General features: G+C 44.1%; 1 long non-coding RNA gene across 1 annotated transcript in view; it reads right to left on the bottom strand.

Annotated features, from left to right (window-relative positions):
• Positions 1-2,474: 2,474 nt before the first annotated feature.
• The window catches only part of LOC144236369 (uncharacterized), a 52,890-nt gene continuing 38,482 nt past the window's right edge, over positions 2,475-16,882 (bottom strand). Inside the window, exon 3 of the long non-coding RNA XR_013336495.1 lies at positions 2,475-3,815. This is a non-coding gene — a long non-coding RNA (uncharacterized LOC144236369). The remainder of the gene's footprint in view (positions 3,816-16,882) is intronic.

Below are 16,882 nucleotides of genomic sequence, written 5' to 3'. Positions count from 1 at the left end.
GGCCGAAGAAGAAAGCTCTGCCCCGACTGACTATCAGAGACGTTGGCCTATATTTTAATAGGAATCTCTACTTATAATTAAAATTGCCAATCTCCACAACCAATCCACCAGAAAATTCCTCTTCTGTCTATTTTCTTTTTTTTAATGTTTATTTTTTTGAGAGACGGAGAGAGAGAGTGAGAAAGAGAGAGAGAGAGCAGGGTAGGAGCAGGGAGAGAGGGAGACACAGAATCTGAAGCAGGCTCCAGGCTCTGAGTTAGCTGTCAGCACAGAGCCCAAAACAGGGCTCGAACCCATGAACTGTGGGATTGTGACCTGAGCGGAAGTTGGATGTTTAACCCACTGAGCCATCCAGGCGCCCCTCTTGTCTCTATTTTCAAAACGTATCCAGAAATGGACAACTCCTTACTGCCTCCGTCACTTCCACTTTGGTCCATCGTCTCACACCTGGATTAATATTCCTTGCTGGGTTCCACTTCACTTCTGCCCTTGCTCCTCTACTGATACTGTCTGCAGTCACTCTGGCTGCATTGCAGATGCTCAACAGTCACGTGTGGCAAATGGCTTTCCTACTGTCAATTGTCATTACAGCAGACAGTGATCCTTTTAAAATCAAAATCAGGTCGTGTCTGCTCAAGGCTTTGCATGGCTTGTTTCAGAATAAAAGTGAAATTTACAATGGCGAACAAGTGCCTGCTGATACGGCCCCAGTTACCTCTCCTTGTTGATCTTCTCTTCTGCTCATCCCCTCCCTTGCTCTCCTTCACTCATGTGTCTCCGCATTGCCATGTGTGTTATTTGACAGTGCCGAGCATAATCCCACCTCAGGACCTTTGCACACGCTATTGTCTCTGCTCAATTGCTTTTTCTCCAGAGATGCTTAGGGCTTCCTTGTTCACCTCATTCAATTCTCTGTTCAGTTCCCTGTTGTACCTTAATTAATAAGCTCCTCTGACTGCTCAATTTACATAGCACATACTCCCCATTGGTGCCTTACACTCTATGCCTCTACTCTACTTTGATTTTCTCCATAGCAACTGAAGTGTTATACATAAGTTTGTTTATGTGTATATTTAGCTTTATGAATAAAGGAACTCTGGGTTGTTTCTGAAGCATTTCCAAAACAACAACAACAAAATATAGGCCATCCCTCCAGCATTCGGGTACACATTGGATGCTCAACAAATACTTGCTGAAAGAATAATAAAGTAGCAGATAAACTAAGGTGTTGATGGCTATATCATATTGCTGAAATATTTGCATTGTCTTTAAGGTTTATGGAGAGGTGCTTTCATCTGAAGAAATGGATAATGAACACTCAGATACTTTCTTTTGTAAGTAAGGAACATAGATTTGTAATTCAAAAGAGTCCTCTTGAATTACAGCGTGCCAGAGATATTCTTTCCTTTTCACCTGCCAGCTGGGCTCAGGGTGTGAATCCGTGAAGGAATCTTAGATCTAAGAGTATTGTTGGATAGATCATCCTGAGACAGGGGAGGTAGTTTTCACTTGCACTATCCAACAGGGTGCCACCAGCCACAAGTAACTCTCAAGTGCTTGAAGTATGGTTAGTGTGACCTAGCAACTGAATTTTCTATTTTATTTTTTAACAACTCATGGGGCTGAGTCTAGATGATGACCAGAAGTGGACTCTGAAGAGGGGACCCCTCTCCCCTCAGCCGCACCCCCCCCGATGGTATACACCAGGCCAGTAACATTGACCTTGCAGTTTCCACCAGATCTAAGAGGACCTGAGAAAACATGATTCCTTTTTCTTTTTTAAAAAATTTTTAATGTTCATTTAGTTTTGAGAGAGAAAGAGAGATAGAGCATGAGTGGGGGAGGGGCAAAGAGAGAGGGAGACAGAATCTGAAGCAGGCTCCAGGCTCTGAGCTGTCAGCACAGAGCCCAACGTGGGGCTCAAACCCACAAACCATGAGATCATGACCTGAGCCGAAGTTGAATGCTTAACTGATTGAGCCACCCAGGCACCCCATTTTCTTTAACTGACTAGTTCTATCATATCAATTTCTGTAAGCTCGGTATATACTCTCCAAGAATCTCATGACCCCATTAGATAGCATCTTCTCTCTGTTGTTGAGAATAGGAAACTGATTCACAGCATGACTGCCATGAGCTGAGGCCTCAAAATGATTCATAGAAGATATAAGCCTGGACCTAACAAGACACCAACCCTCACTCCCTTAGCAGGCGGGCGGGTCAGTGACTCAAGTACAAATCTACCAGAGCCTGGGGGTAATAATAAGAGCATTGATGGTGGGAGGGGTGCCTGGGTGACTCAGTCAGTTAAGCGTCTGACTCTTGATTTTGGATCAGGTCATGATCTCATGGTTCGTGGGCTCGAACTCCATGTCAGTCTCTGTGCTGATAGTGTTGAGCCTGCTTGGGATTCTCTCTCCCCCCACTTCTCTGCCCCACCCATGCTCTCTTGCTTTCAAAATAAATAAATAGACTTTTTAAGAACGAACATTTTTTAGTGTTCCACTATGACAGAGCACTACATAGCGTTCTAAGAGGTTTACATCATGAAGTACATCCTGGCATTTTTCCATTTCACAAATTAAGAAATTGTCATACAGAGAGGTCAAGTTTCCCGAAGATGGCACAAATTGTGTAAAATAATAAATGTTGTTGTTTTAAAAGCTACTACATTTTGGACAGCTTTGTTATGCAGCAATAGCTAACTGATATTGGAGCTTTTGGGACTCTTTGGTGTCCCGAACACAGCAGTATCTTTCGTCAAAGATGACGCAGCAGGTAAAGGCTGAGTGAGGACTCAAGCGCAGCAGTATGACGGCCTAGCCAGTGCGTCTGCCCAGTGCGCTCCATTACGTCTCATGTGGCACGATCTGGGTGGGCACAGGTGGCCTCCTCTCCCCTTCCTGTCATCAACCTGCACAGCTTCAACCAGGCGCTCCTTCCCACGTACGACCTCGCTCTGTGTCCTACAGCCAGAGCAAGTCTCTCCTCCTTCTCTACCATCAATACCTTCCCTTCCTCCTCTCAATAAGTGGCTCAAAGAAGAATCACAGAATAGCAAAATGTGCCAAGGCCGTTAGTGTATAAGACAGAGTTGTGATTTTCTCAGTGGGAAAATCACCATGAGACTGGGCTGATGGGGACTGAAGGCAGTTGGAGGAAGTGAAGTCTAACAATGGCCACTAGATCATGTGATAGTAGATCTTATAAAGACCGGGGCCCTCACCTTGGAGCCAAAGGATTGGATGAGAAGCAGGATGCTACAGAGTCCCCCCAGAAGGCATCAGCATCAGGGAGCTTCTACTGCATGACAAAACACCCAAAAGCTTAGCAGCTTAGTTATTTTGCACAATTCTGTGTGTTGACTGTGTGGTTCTTGTCTAGGCTTGCATCGATTAGGGTGGTCTCACTCAATTAGGGAAGAGTTGAGATGATGGAAGTCTTTCTCCACATGGCTTCTCATTCTCAAGGAAGCAAGCCAAGACTCCTACATGTGGTAGCAGAAGGGTTTTCAGCAGCAAGAGAAGGTGGATCTCAACATACAAGCACTTTTCAAACCTCTGCTTGTCCAATTGGCCAAAGCAAGTCACAAGGCCGAGTCCGGATTTCAGGGACGAAGACACAGACTCTTGATGTGGGGGAGGAGCTGCAGAGCCACACTGTAAAGTTGCATGCAGTGTCCCCATGGGAAAGAATTTGCAGGCAGCTTGCAATCCACCATAGTTTTTGAGCGGAACGGTCATTTCCGAGTACTACCCGGAACACGTTGGCCATCTTGTCATATTCTGATTTCTTCACCGTGGAACCATGTTCACCTAAAGGGGAAAATAGACATCAAACTTTAAATCTGAAATACAGCAACTCTGGAATGATAGCTCAACTTGATGGGAGGAGGTTTGGTGGAAGTATAGAGGAAGGTGCTGCATAGTGGTAGACTTAGAGAAAATCCCAAAGAATTCCAAATTCAGTAAACATGGCAGGACCAGTCCCTATAGTGTCTTTCAGAATTGCAGCAGTTCAGTGGTACCTGGTTGGTTCAGTTGTTAGAGCCTGCAGTCTTGATCTCTGGGTCATGAGTTTGAGCCCCATGTTGGGTGTATCGATTGCTTAAATAAACAAACTTAAAAAAATCACAAAAGTTCAGTCTTCTGGGCTGAAAGAGAATGAAATTCCTGAGTGAGCCTGCTAATTGGGTTATGATGAACATTCCAGTTAACTTATCTGTGAGACCAAACTCCTTCTTCTTACTTAACTTCTCCTGGTCCTGCAACCCCCATAAGGGGCAGCTCTAGGGACTATGTGACCCCCATCTCCCTGTCCATAGCTGGTCCACAAAGGGAGAGCAACAGAGAAATGGAACCAAGAAGCACAGAGGTTTTGACAAATAGCAGGGGCATTTGAATGGTGGTGGTGGAGAGCTTGGTTGGGACAAGGGCAAGGAAAGCTGTAGGCAAACTCAAACAATAAGAAATCAGAAACCACATACAAGCACAATGTGAGTATTCCGAGAGGAAAATGTACCGCCCATGCAGAAATGAGCATGTCTGGAAGTTTGGTTATGTCTTGTCTCCTGCCTATCTCCTCTTAGTGTTACCTTAAACGTGGCTAAAATGATTTGTTTCTTTTTTTTAAGTTCATTTATTTATTTTGAGAGAGAGAGAGAGATATGAAGGGACAGAAGGAGAGAGAGAGAGAGAGAGACAGAGAATCCCAAGCAGGCTCCTCGCTGTCAGCGTGGAGCCCAATGCAGGGCTCAAACTCTTGAACCGCGGGATCATGACCTGAGCTGAAATCAAGAGCCAGACGTTTAACCAACTAAGCCCCCCAGACCTCCCAACTATAAGGATTTGATTCTAGATTCATTAGCTCTTCCAACTGTAGCACTTATGACTTATTGATTTGCTGTCTCAATACCCCTGTTCCAATTTTTCAATAGACTTTGACTGGTCCAGCTTATCTTTCAAGACAGGCCACACGACATTGTTGTTGGAAGGCCAGTCATGGCTCCTGTCGGCCCACATGAGTGAAGCATGGTCCCTCCTCAAAGATGCCACCACTGGACAGATGATGGCAGCCACATCCGGTATATAGCCCAGTTCACAACTTTATACTCACATACCCACTCACTCATACGTACATTTCTGTAAGAAACATTTATTGAGCACCTTCCCCAGATCCTTCTCTAAACTTCCCAAGACCACAACGTCATGACGGGCTGTAACTTTTGTTACTAGGTGTGATTCCTTTTGCACAAGCAGAGCTAAAGAGAAGCATTTTTGCATCCCTAAACTCCGGCTCTCTCCTATGTCTTTCCCCTCTAGAGGCAGAAAGTACCTTTGATACACTGGCTGGTTGCCTCATTCTTTAAGTCATGGTATCTTAGCCTTGTCCCAAGTGCTCATACTAACAGCCAACTGGCGTCCATGCCTGTGAGATGGTTCTGGAGCTCCTTGGCCTTGGCAGGCAGCTCTTGGGAGCTTCCCTGGGGCCTGGGAAGAGGGGCCGGATATTCCAGCTGCTGCGCTAAGTCTGCGTCACTCCTACTTGGCACGGCCTGCATGAGTGCCACTGTCGTCATTTCTTCTGTGTCTCCTCCCTCTTGCCCATTGGTGTGAGTGATGGCTTCTCTAACAACTTCACCAGTGAGAAGTCAGGAGGGGAATGAACTCAGTCAGGCTGGGATCAAAGTGCTGCACACACTCTGGGATGCACTTAGTGCCGCCTGTTCTAACCACACCCAGGGAGCACATTCTGGAGCCAAAGCTTCCCTAGAATTCTGTGATGGGCACACCAGTTGTCACCCTAAAAATTTCCATGTCCTAATTCCAGAAACTTTTGAATAGCTTACCTTACATGGCAAAAGGGACCCTGTGACTATGATGAAGTTAAGAAACTTCAGGTAGGGAAGGTTATCTTGGATTGTCCTAGTTAGCCAATGTCATCACAAGGGTCCTTACGAGAGGAAAACAGGAGGGTCAGGGTCAGAAAAGAGATGTGATAAGGTTGGAGTGATGCTCTTGGAAGACGGAGAAGGGGTCCAGGACCCAAGGAATACAGGTGGCCTCCAGGAGTTGGAAAAGGCAAGGGAACGGATTGTCCTCTAGAACCCTCAGAAGGAACCGACACTTTGATTTTAGCCCATAAGGCCCATTTCAGACATCCGGCCTCGAGACTGGCAGATAATAAGTCACTAAAGTTTGCGGGGATTTGTTACAGCAGCAACAGTGAACTAATGTGGCAGCAAGGTGGCCAGCCCAGCACACACACAGACATCTTTCCTGTGGTTGTATGAGCTGAGGTCTTGGCTCAGCAGCAGCAGAAAACAATGCTTGTGAACACACACAGAGAAAGAATTCATTGATAGACTACTGGCAAGCTCACAGAATGGACAGGAAATCTGAGGACCCAGGCTTAAAACAAGACGGGGCTCAAGGGAGGCCAGCCAACAGGCATCACAGCCAAGGCTACATGACAGAGATGATTGGGTAAGTGCATTGGCCCAGGATATCAGTGCTGATGCCGTGAATGTTTTCTGAGTTGTCTTTGCATCACTGTGTCACTTCTTCAGAATCCAAACACATGGCCACAGCTTCTAAATGGCAGAGCTTAGGTCACTGGCTTGGGCTCTGGCTGATGGAGGGGGAGTCCGATCTCCCCATTTTGTTTTCCACAGTGAGGGGCAGGGCACTGAATCCTGATGATGCCAGAGAGTCTGCACAGGCAGAGAGAAGTTTGCACAAACATCTGACAAATTCCGAATACAGCAGTCTTCCTGAGCTGCTCTCCTATTTTCAGTGCACCCTAAAGAGAATTCTGAGGGTGGGAGTGTCACCAGGTTCTGATGACCAAGGTACTGGGCCCAGGAAGAGAGCAGATCTAAGTGGGAGACAGTAGGGAGTGAGGCAGACACCAGTGGTGGATAGGGAAACAGGCACATTACAAAAGTCCCTTGTAGGGTACCTGGGTGACTCAGTCAGTTGAGCGTCCGACTCTTGATTTTGGTTCAGGTCATGATCTCATGGTTTATGGGATTGGGCCCTAAGTGGGGATCTGTGATGACAGTGTGGAGCTTGCTTGGGATTCTCTCTCCCTCTTTCTCCTCTCTCTCTGTCTCTCTCAAAAATAAATACATAGAGGGGCCTGGGTGGCTCAGTCAGTTAAGTGTCCAACCTCGGCTCAGGTTATGATCTCACAGTTTGTGGGTTCGAGCCCCACATCAGGTTCTGTGCTGACAGCTAGATCAGAGCCTGGAGCCTGTCTTCAGATTCTGTATCTCTCTCTCTCTCTCTCTCTGACTTTCCCCTGCTCAGCTGTCTCTCTCTGACTCTCAAAAATAAATAAAAAACCTTAAAAAATTAAAATAAATTAATAAACTCTATTTTCCTTCTGGTTGCTTCTTAATCTAGCCCCTGATGATTCAATCGAATCATGCTGAAGCCACAGTAAGGGCTCTTGCTGACATCTTGCACACCCCCTCCACTCCCTCTGCCTCCTGATGAACCTTGGTGATTCCCTGTGCACCCATTAACCCATGCATGGCATGTCCCCTCCACTCATGAACCTTGAGTAATAAACTATCTTTCCAATGGCCAGTGTTTCCTGATCTGTTGGCCTCACCGTACTTGAATGATCATAAAATTCCTACTTAAGAACGTTGAATCACATCCCTGTGGGTGTAGGATGACAAAATTCTGACACCGATTGAATGGTGTTAAGGTATTAGATTTATCTGTGGATCCACAGATCTTGGGAAATCACAGGACAAGAAGTCTCTCTAATTAACTCCAACTCAGTTTTCTGTGTTCCAAGTTACCGTGGGGTTTATTTCTGAGGAAGCACCAGCCTTCTGTGGAGAAACATAGAACCTCTACGGAGGTACTTCTGACAGCAGGCTCCACCGACCAGCAGCAGGGGCTCCGCCTGGGCACTTGTTAGAAATGCAGTGTCTGGGGCACCTGGGTGGCTCAGTCGGTTAAGCGTCCGACTTCGGCTCAGGTCCTGAACTCACAGTTTGTGGGTTCGAGCACTGACAGTGCAGAGCCTGCTTGGGATTCTCTCCCTCTCCCTCTCTCTCTCTGCCCCTCCCCTATTTTCACTCTCACTCTCTCAAAATTAATAAATAAAACTTTAAAGATAATAAGATAAATGAAAAGAATTTAAAAAAGCATCGAGAGAAAAAATAGTAGTACGGGCGCCTGGGTGGCTTAGTCGGTTAAGCGTCCGACTTTCGCTTAGGTCATGATCTCGCGGTTCGTGGGTTCGGGCCCCGCGTCGGGCTCTGTGCTGACTGCCAGCTCAGAGCCTGGAGCCTGTTTCAGTCTGTGACTCCCTCTCTCTCTGACCCTCCCCTGCTTACGCTGTCTCTCTCTCTCTCCCTCCTAGAAATAAAAAAAAAAAAAATTAAAAAAAAAAAAAAAAATTAAAAAAAAAAAAAAAAATTAAAAAAAAAAAAGAAAGAAAAAATAGTAGTATCTGTATTCCAACTGTAGTTCAGTGTTAGGAGATGCATACATTTGGATGAAAATGGCTGCCTAGGAACAAGTATCCCTTTTAGGGCAGTGAAGATACTGTATGATATGTAAGAATGGATATATGTCACTACATATTTGTCCAAACCCAGAGAGTGTACAACACCAAGACTGACCCTTCACATAAACCATGGATGTTAGGTGATTATGATGTGTCAATATAAGCTCATCCTTGGCAGAAAGTGTAGCACTCCAGTGAGTGAGGGCAGTGACGGGGGACGCCATGCATGTGTGGATATATGGAGGAATGTGTTCGGTGGGTGGATGGGAAATCTCTGTTCCTTCCTCTCAATCGCATTGTAACTCTAAAATTGCTCTTTAAAAAGTCATTAAAGAAAGTATCCACCTCTCTTCCTATCCAAATTAATTCTTATGAAAAGCATTTTTGCAAAAGGATCAAGTTAGAAGATCACTGGAAAATAGTGGATGGTCCCTGTGGGACCTGGGTGCTCACCCCCACTCCAAGCTGCTGCGTGTGTGGCTGCTCACACCTGAGCTCTCTCCGAGGACCTCCCTCAGCTGGGGGAAGCGGGGTGCCCTGAGGTTACACCCTTCTCCTGGGGTCTCCTGCATTCAGTGACTAGTCTCTGCGAGGGAACTCGGTGCCCCTGTCTCCGCTGGGCTGAGGTCGCTGTGGTACCTGCAATCCGACTGCAGTACTGTAGCCGGCTCCTTCCTCTGCCCATTCCTGGGCCCTCACCTCACTCCCGCAAACCTCCTGCATGCAAATCTGAGACTCAGACTCTTTACCAGGATTTCATGGGTGGCTCCCAAGCTGTCAGGCCCTGTGTTTGTCAGGCACTGTGCTAAGCCCATGACAGGAAGATGCTACACAAACAGGGAAGCTGAGGCAAGATTTCATGTTACTCCTTTAACTTGGATCATTGAACAATCTCTTCAAGAGTTTCCATCTAACTGGTCATCGAGGTCTTTATCCTCAGTCCTTGGGCCATATAGACTCATTTTACCCTATTTCCACTCAATATCACCTTCTTCCTGCTCATGCTTGCTCGGTGTGTTTGGAAATGTCCCACTCTCCTCTGGCTTCTAATGGGAAAGTTTATCCCACCAACTAGTAATGTTATTAACCCAGTCAGTATCCCTTTGGGTTTCATGACCAGGAATCCTACTATGTCTTTAGCTTTCCACTGACCTTCTCTCAGTTCTCTCAGGGTCTATGCCCTTGGCCTCTTGTTCTGGAAAGCCACCTGAGAAGAATATGATACAGGAGAAGGAGAACCAGAACTGGAGGCAGGAGTTCAAGGTTCAATCTCTACCTCCCACATTTGTTAGCTGTGTGACCTTCCCAGACTCTCCCAAGGCTGCCATAGTTTTTGGCACCTGCTGAGCAGTACACCAAGGCTCACGTTTTACATACTCTCTGAAGTATTTGCCCTTGTCACAGATCACAGCACTCACCCAGCCCAGGATTCCTCCAAGACCCATTCAAGTTGTGGCAACATTCACCTTTACACATCAATGAGACTTCTAAGAGCTGAGGGAGCAAGCAAGACCATAGTCATGTGAACAGACCTCAGGTCTTTCTCTGATGTTGCTATGCTACTTCAGATTTTAAGCCACTTCAGGCTATTTATTCATCTGTCAACTTTACGGAATAGGTAGCTTCAGTAAAATAAGTTAAATTTTATTAAAATTCAAATTAAAAATGAAGTTCTCACAGAAATGAAAGAATGGGCACTTAAAAGTGGACATTGCTGGGAAAGTATTACATTTAAACTGCTATTTTGACATTAGAATAAAGGGGTAAGATGTACTTATTTAGAACATTTCACATTATGCAACACTCTGGGAGCCAGGCATTACTGTACCTTCCCCCTAAGCACACGACACATGGTCCACTACATAACCCTATTCTGGTGGCTTACACTTTACTTGTAAGATTTACTAAATCTTTCCCTTTATTAAAAGATTTTTAAAAAGGAAAATTATTTAAAAAGCATTTGAGGGGCACCTGAGTGGCTCAGTCGGTTAAGTGTCTGACTCTTAGTTTCGGCACAGGTCATGATCTCACGGTTCATGAGTTTGAGCCCCACATGGGGATCTATGATGGCAGCACAGAGCCCGGTTGGGATTCTCTCTCTCTCTTCTTCCTCCTCCTCCTCCTCTCTCTTCCCCTCCTCCACTCATTCTCTCTCTCTCTCACACACACACAATAAATTAATAAACTTAAGAAAGAAAGCATTTGAAATTGTTTGAAATGCTTAAACATTTATAAAGTCTTCCTGAAAGATGCTCAAACTACTGAGGACTAGGTTCCAGAATAGTCATTTAGAAATAGGGAAGATTCTAGATAAACATTAATGGAAACATTGCCAAAATGTGTAGAAGAGTTAGAAATGAATGAGCAATGAAATTAGTTAGAAATTTGAAAAATACAAAAGGCCAGAAATGGTCAAAGATGCCATCAAAAAACGTGCATAAAACAACTTAACTCAGACTTACCAAGATTCTAAAGAAAAAATAAAACTGCATGAAAACACATTTCTGAAAGGAAAGGAAGGAAGGAAAGGAAGGAAGTCTTAAAACCCCTTCATGGTGGCCTCAGTTTATATTCGTATTAGAATGGTTAAGAGGCCCTGTCAGGTAGGGTGCAGGCCTTTTCCCAACACTGGGTTAGAGCATCATCCAGCATTGCTTGCTGACTCCACATGACCCAGTTCACTAAAGCCCTATCATCTGACTCTCACCCTTTGCCTTCCTCCTGGGAGAGAACTCCCTGAAATCTGCCTATTCCAGATAATAAATCTTTTTCCTCTGAATGTTGCTCCTTGTTAAAAACAAACCAGGGTGCCTGGGTAGCTCAGTCGGTTAAGTGTCCGACTTCAGCTCAGGTCATGATCTTGAAGTTGTTGAGTTCCAGCCCCAGGTCAAGCTCTGTGCTGACAGCTTGGAGCCTGGAGTCTGCTTCAGTTTCTGTTTCTTCAAATTTCTTTGCCCCTCCCCCACTTGTGCGCCCTCTCTCTCTCTCTCTCTCTCAAAAACAAAAATTAAAAAAAGAAAACACACAGCTAATATCATCCTCAATGGGGAAAACCTGAGAGCTTTCCCCCTGACATTGGACCATGATAGGGATGTCCACTCTCCCCACTGTTATTTAACATTGGTGTTAACATCAGCATCAGCAATCAGACAACAAAATGAAATAAAAGGCATTGAAATTAGCAAAGAAGATGTCAAACCTTCACTTTTCACAGACAACATGATACTCTACAAGGAAAACCTCAAAGACTCCACCAAAAGACTCCTAGAACTGATACATGAATTCAGCAAACTCTCAGGGCACAAAATCAAGGTACAGAAATTGGTTGCATTTTTATACACCAATAATGAAGCAACAGAAAGAGAAATCAAGAAATGGATCCCATTACAATTGCACCAAGAACCATAAAATACCTAGGAATAAACCTAACCAAAGATGTGAAAGATCTGTATGCTGAAAACTATAGAAAACTTATGAAGGAAAATGAAGGAGACACAAAGAAATGGAAAAGCATCCCATCCTCATGGATTGGAAGAACAAATATTGTTAAAATGTCTATACTACCCAAAGCAATCTATGCATTCAATGCAACCCCAATCAAAATTGCACCAGCATTCTTCTCAAAGCTAGAACAAACTGTCCTAAAATTTGTATGAAACCACAAAAGACCTCAAATAGCCAAAGTTACGTTGAAAAAGAAAACCAAAGTGGAAAGCATCACAATCCGGACTTTAACTTCTACTACAAAGCTGTAATCATCAAGACAAAGTATGGCTTTGGCACAAAAACAGACACATAGACCAATGGAACAGAAAAGAGAACCCAGAATTGGACCCACAAATGTATGGCCAACTAATCTTTGACAAAGCAGGAAAGAGTATCCAATGGAAAAAAGACAGCCTCTTTAGCAAATGGTGCTGGGAGAACTGGACAGCAACGTGCAGAAGAATGGAACCAGACCACTTTCTTACACCATACACAAAAATAAACTCAAAATGGATGAAAGACGTAAATGTGAGACAGGAAACCATCAAAACCCTACAGGAGAAAACAGGCAATGACTTCTTTGACCTTAGCCACAGCAATTTCTTGCTCAACACATCTCTGGAGGCAAAGGAATTAAAAGAAAAAGTGAATTATTGGGACCTCATCAAGATAAAAAGTTTCCGCACTGCAAAGGAAACAATCAACAAAACTAAAAGGCAACTGACAGAATGGGAAAAGATATTTGCAAATGACATATTGGATAAAGAGTTAGTACCCAAAATCTATAAAGAACTTACCAAACTCAACACCTGAAAAGCAAATAATCCAGTGAAGAAATGTGCAGGAGATATGAATAGAGACTTTTCCAAAGATGATATCCGGATGGCCAACAGACACACGAAAAGATGCTCATCATCAGGGAAATATAAATCAAAATCATCCTGAGATATCACTTCACACCAGTCAGAGTGGCTAAAATTAACAACTCAGGAAACTGATGTTGGCAAGGAAGTGGAGAAAGGGGAACCCTCTTACACTGTTGGTGGGAATGCAAACTGGTGTAGCTGCTCTGAAAAGCAGTATGGAGTTTCCTCAAAAACTTAAAAACAGAACTCCCCTATGACCCAGCAATGACACTTCTAGGAATTTATCCAAAGGATACAGGAATGCTGAATCATAGGGTCACATGTACCCCAATGTTTCTAGCAGCACTTTCAACAGTAGCCAAATTATGGAAAGAGCCCAAATTTCCATCAACTGATGAAAAAGCCCAAATGTCCATCAACTGATGAATGGATAAAGAAGGTGTGGCCTATATACACAGTAGAATACTACTTGGTAATGAGAAAGAATCAAATCCTTGCAGCAACGTGAATGCAACTGGAGAGTGTTATGCTAACTGAAATAAGTCAGGCAGAGAAAGACAGAGGTCATGTTTTCACTCATATGTGGAACTTGAGAAACTTAATGGAGGACCGGGGGGGAGGGAAGGGCAAGGGGGGGAGGGAAGGGGAGAAAGTTTCAAACAGAGAGGGAGGCAAACCATAAGAGACTCTTGAATGTAGAGAAGAAACTGAGGGGTGATGGGGTGGGGAAGGGGTGAGGGAGAGGGGGAAATGGGTGATGAACATTGAGAAGGGCACTTGTTGGGATGAGCACTGGGTGTTGTATGTAAGCGATGAATCATGGAACTCTATCCCCAAAACAAACAGCACACTGTATACACTGCATGTTAGCTAATACATTTTTTTAAATGTCAAAGGATTTGCACCAAAAAACAAAACAAAAGAAAACAGCGACGGATGACTGGTAGTTATAGCTCGATGTGATTTAGTTTAAGCCTGCCATACCCTCCCACATCCTTCCTGGTTTCAGATTGGGGTTCTTCCCCAGGGGAACTCAATAAACCTCTGCTGTAATAACATCAGAGACCCACTGTTTATCCCGATTCTGCTTTAAAGTTTCCCATCCACAAGAACAGGGGAGGCGTGCGTTTGTGTTTAGTACGCCGTGGCATGTTTGGCATGCTGCCATTACATTTGTTCATGATCATCAAAGACCTTTCTAAGTATTTGATCATCAAAGTTCATAGTTACTTGGTGATCAGTCTGCTGAAGGTCACGCATCACACAGTTTAAAGTCTTAGAAAGAAGCAATTCTTGGAAATTCCTTTTCAAACAAAATTCTTTGTAGTAGATGTAGCCTAAAAAGGAAAAGTCAAAAGACACTAGCACATTAGTAGAGTTGCATTTAGTCATGAATCATCGATCTGGTTCATCATCTCTTAGGACCAGAATGCCTCTCTGAGTGATGTCACTCAGTGTTTTCCCCCAAATTTCTTATTTCATTTATTTTATAAATTTACATCCAAATTAGTTAGCATATACTGCAACAATGATTCCTTAATAACCCTCACCCATTTAGCCCATCCCCCCCCAAACCCTCCAGTAACCCTCTGTTTGTTCTCCGTATTTAAGAGTCTCTTGTGTTTTGTTCCCCTCCCTGTTTTTATATTATTTTTACTTCCGTTCCCTTATGTTCATCCACTTTGATTCTTAAAGTCCTCATATGAATGAAGTCATATGATATTTGTCTTTCTCTGACTGATTAATTTCACTTAGCATAATACCCTCTAGTTCCATCCACGTAGTTGCAAATCGCAAGATTTCATTCTTTTTGATTGCTGAGTAACACTCCATTGTGTGTGTGTATGTGTGTGTGTGTGTGTGTGTGTGTGTACATACCACATCTTCCTTATCCATTCATTCATCAATGGACATTTTGGGCTCTTTCCATACTTTAGCTATTGTTGATAGTGCTGCTGTGAACATTGGGGTGCATGTGTCCCTTTGAAACAGCACACCTGTATCCCTTGGATCCCTTGGATAAATACCTAGTAGTAGGGTTGTAGGGCAGTTCTATTTTTAATGTTTTGAGGGTCCTCCATACTGTTTTCCAGAGTGGCTGCACCAGTTTGCATTCCCGATGTCACTCAGGTTCGCAGGCTGCTATTCAACCTCACCAGGTTTCAGAAGCAGGATGTGTCTTGGCAAACATAGCTTCATTCTTCCGGGCATCTGGCATAATTGTGCTAAGAGATATTATTCTTCTGCTCTGAGCTCTCTTGAAGCATTCACATCATGTTCAATTCCCCCCATTGCATAACCCACTTATTGATCCTTTTACCCTCAGCTTCTATGTCTTCTCTCCCTTTGTCACTTATTTTTACCCAGACTTTTCCACCTTTGGAAGGGACATTAGGTTCGGCTGCTGTGCCGGGTCAGATCGCTGCAGCAATGCTACTCCAGGAAATGCCTTCCCTCGGTTCACTTCCATTCGCATAGGGGAGGATGATCCCAGGGCAGAACCAGCGGGCTGTCCTGACCACGAGGCAACATGGCGTATTCACTGTCAACTCCAAGTTTGCCAGATGGGATGAAGGCACAATTCACCCTATTAGGCCCTTAGGAATTCTGCCTTAAAGATGTAAAAGTGTAGTTACAGTTTCTTGCTTAAGAATCACCCCTGGTTCTGGGAGCCTCAGTCACATCCCCAGTCCTGAGACCACTGCATCAGGTAGGAAAAAATAAAGTTGAGCACGTGAGGGAAAGAATTCTATAACTTTCCAGCACCCTCCCTTCACCCAGGCTCCTCTCGCCCCTCCCCCACACCGTTTTAGAGAACACATGTTGCAACTGCCTCTTCCAATCCTCTATTAAACTATTACTCTAAGGAGGATATGCAACCTGATTTTTTTTCATTTGATAATGGACACTGGTAGACATTATGAGCCATAAAGTGTATCCCTTGGTCTGAAGAAATGTAATTTGGCGGCTCACATTGATGCAGAATTGTCTGTTCCAAATTTTTGGAAGTATTTGGAGCACTTGCATCTAGCATTGGGTTTGCAAAGCTAGTCCAGAGTAAGTATCTATTCCTGTTAGGACCCATTTATAGCCGCGGGGGCTACTGGCATCAGTCTAGTGGAACCCATTTGCCAGCTCTATGTGGGACTCTCTTAACTGGGAATCTGCCCCATAGCCATTGGCAGCCAACAACAGTTCCCGTTGTTATTTTGTGCCTTCTGTGAATGCACGAGGAATATGTCTAGCTTCAGGGCACCTTTCTATTGCTGCATCACACCCTATGTCTGCTTGTTTTATGGACTGAGGCGCCCACCTCAGGGGAGTACAGAAACAGGGCCTCCTAGTGGTGCCAATCACCTTCTGAACCGGGGATGGGGCTCTTCTGGTGGGCTCCCACGTGTGTCTAGTTTTGCTAACATTATATCCTTAGCATGTAATACACCACCTGTTAGCAAACTGTATAATCTCAGTAAATATTGAATGAACAAATGAATGAATCAATATTATCTTGGATATTATTTTTCCTCTGTGAATCTTTTTCATTATTAAAACGGATGGATACTAGTATCTCCTTTATAGGGTTGATATGAGATTAGATCAGTCAATGAAAGCACGGTAAGCGATGGTGTGTTAGTTGAGACTCAGGTAGTGGTTTTAAGATTTATCATGTTGCTGCCTTTCTAAGTACTTGGGTTTATCACTAAAATTGTGCTCTATTATATGAATATGATACAATTTGCTTATCCATTCTCTTATTGTTGGATATTTGGGGTTTTTCCAGTCTTTCACTGTAATGAATAAAGCTGCTATGGACATTCTTGAACCAAAAAACAAAAACAAAACAAAACAAAAAGTGACGTCATCAAGATGGCGGCATAGGAGAATCCCATCACCATCCTCCCACAGAGATCAATAATTAGACAGCTATCCATAAACAAAGACAGAGAGCTCTGAAGTCCATTTAGGTCTACTTAAGAACCTCCGCAACATCATAGAACAAA

The sequence above is a fragment of the Crocuta crocuta genome, unplaced genomic scaffold, assembly GCF_008692635.1.
Source record: "Crocuta crocuta isolate KB4526 unplaced genomic scaffold, BGI_CrCroc_1.0 scaffold24, whole genome shotgun sequence".
Lineage (NCBI taxonomy): Eukaryota > Metazoa > Chordata > Mammalia > Carnivora > Hyaenidae > Crocuta > Crocuta crocuta.
The sequence above is the reverse complement of the archived record's forward strand: the minus strand, read 5'-3'. Positions and strand labels throughout refer to the sequence as shown.